Source organism: Haliotis rubra, unplaced genomic scaffold (assembly GCF_003918875.1).
Source record: "Haliotis rubra isolate DU_JTF1 unplaced genomic scaffold, ASM391887v1 Scf914, whole genome shotgun sequence".
Taxonomy (NCBI): domain Eukaryota; kingdom Metazoa; phylum Mollusca; class Gastropoda; order Lepetellida; family Haliotidae; genus Haliotis; species Haliotis rubra.
The window spans coordinates 64699-67442 of record NW_025767651.1 but is presented as its reverse complement, the minus strand read 5'-3'; the positions used below and the strand labels follow the sequence as shown (position 1 = coordinate 67442).

At 32.0% G+C, this 2744-nt stretch overlaps 1 long non-coding RNA gene across 1 annotated transcript; it reads right to left on the bottom strand.

The window, feature by feature from the left end:
• Positions 1-1846: 1846 nt before the first annotated feature.
• LOC124264226 lies at positions 1847-2329 on the bottom strand. Its single transcript, XR_006895079.1, has 2 exons — positions 2274-2329; positions 1847-1922 (listed from the first exon to the last, which is right to left on the bottom strand). It is a non-coding gene; the product is annotated as an uncharacterized LOC124264226 (long non-coding RNA).
• Positions 2330-2744: the final 415 nt, after the last annotated feature.

The window sequence follows — 2744 nt, the reverse complement described above, 5'->3', positions numbered from 1 at the left end:
TGGTTGGTCAAGCTACTACCTTCACACACAACCTGACAATAATAAGTCATATATACTTGGGCCACTATAGACAGTAAACAAATCAGAACAGTTCATAACAACCTGACAATATTTAGTCATATATACTTGGGCCACTATACATAGTAAACAAATCAGAACTGTTCATAACAACCTGACAATATTTAATCATATATACTTGGGCCACTATATATAGTAAACTAATCAGAACAGTTCATAACACCCTGACAATATTTAGTCATACATACTTGGGTCACTATAGATAGTAAACAAATCAGAACAGTTGATAACAACCTGACAATATTTAGTCATATATACTTGTGCCACTATATATAGTAAACAAATCAGAACAGTCCATAACAACTTGACATTATTTAGTCATATATACTTGGGCCACTATACATAGTAAACAAATCAGAACAGTTCATAACAACCTGACAATATCTAGTCATATATACTTGGGCCACTATAGATAGTTAACTAATCAGAACAGTCCATAACAACCTGACAATATTTAGTCATATATCCTTGGGCCACTATAGATAGTAAACCAATCAGAACAGTCCATAACAACCTGACAATATTTATTCATATATACTTGGGCCACTATACATAGTAAACTAATCAGAAAAGTTCATAACAACCTGACAATATTTAGTCATATATACTTGGGCCACTATATATAGTAAACTAATCAGAACAGTCCATAACAACCTGACAATATTTAATCATATATACTTGGGCCACTATATATAGTAAACTAATCAGAACAACTCATAACAACCTGACAATATTTAGTCATATATACTTGGGCCACTATAGATAGTAAACTAATCAGAACAGTTCATAACACCCTGACAATATTTAGTCATACATACTTGGGCCACTATATATAGTAAACTAATCAGAACAGTTCATAACACCCTGACAATATTTAGTCATACATACTTTGGCCACTATAGATAGTAAACAAATCAGAACAGTTCATAACAACCTGACAATATCTAGTCATATATACTTGGGCCACTATACATAGTAAACTAATCAGAAAAGTTCATAACAACCTGACAATATTTAGTCATATATACTTGGGCCACTATATATAGTAAACTAATCAGAACAGTCCATAACAACCTGACAATATTTAATCATATATACTTGGGCCACTATAGATAGTAAACTAATCAGAACAGTTCATAACACCCTGACAATATTTAGTCATACATACTTGGGCCACTATAGATAGTAAACAAATCAGAACAGTTCATAACAACCTGACAATATCTAGTCATATATACTTGGGCCACTATACATAGTAAACTAATCAGAACAGTCCATAACAACCAGACAATATTTAGTCATATATACTTGGGCCACTATATATAGTAAACAAATCAGAATAGTCCATAACAACCTGACATTATTTGGTCATATATACTTGGGCCACTATACATAGTAAACAAATCAGAACAGTTCATAACAACCTGACAATATTTAGTCATATATACTTGGGCCACTATATATAGTAAACTAATCAGAACAGTCCATAACAACCTGACAATATTTAGTCATATATACTTGGGCCACTATATATAGTAAACAAATCAGAACAGTTGATAACAACCTGACAATATCTAGTCATACATACTTGGGCCACTATACATAGTAAACTAATCAGAACAGTCCATAACAACCTGACAATATTTAGTCATATATACTTGGGCCACTATAGATAGTAAACTAATCAGAACAGTCCATAACAACCTGACAATATTTAGTCATATATACTTGGGCCACTATATATAGTAAACTAATGAGAACAGTCGATAACAACCTGACAATACTTATTCATATATACTAGGGCCACTATACATAGTAAACTAATCAGAACAGTTCATGACAACCTGACAATATTTTATTCATATATTCTTGGGCCACTATATATAGTAAACTAATCAGAACAGTCGATAACAACCTAACAATATTTAATCATATATACTTGGGCCACTATACATAGTAAACTAATCAGAACAGTTCATGACAACCTGACAATATTTAGTCATATATACTTGGGCCACTATACATAGTAAACTAATCAGAACAGTTCATGACAACCTGACAATATTTAGTCATATATTCTTGGGCCACTATACATAGTAAACTAATCAGAACAGTTCATGACAACCTAACAATATTTAATCATATATACTTGGGCCACTATACATAGTAAACTAATCAGAACAGTTCATGACAACCTGACAATATTTAGTCATATATACTTGGGCCACTATATATAGTAAACTAATCAGAACAGTCGATAACAACCTGACAATATCTAGTCATATATACTTGGGGCACTATAGATAATAAACAAATCAGAACAGTTCATAACAACCTGACAATATTTAGTCATATATACTTGGGCCACTATACATAGTAAACTAATCAGAACAGTTCATAACAACCTGACAATATTTAGTCATATATACTTGGGCCACTATAGATAGTAAACTAATCAGAACAGTCCATAACAACCTGACAATATTTAATCATATATACTTGGGCCACTATAGATAGTAAACTCATCAGAACAGTTCATAACACCCTGACAATATTTAGTCATACATACTTGGGCCACTATAGATAGTAAACAAATCAGAACAGTTCATAACACCCTGACAATATTTAGTCATACATACTTGGGCCACTATAGATAGTAAACTAAT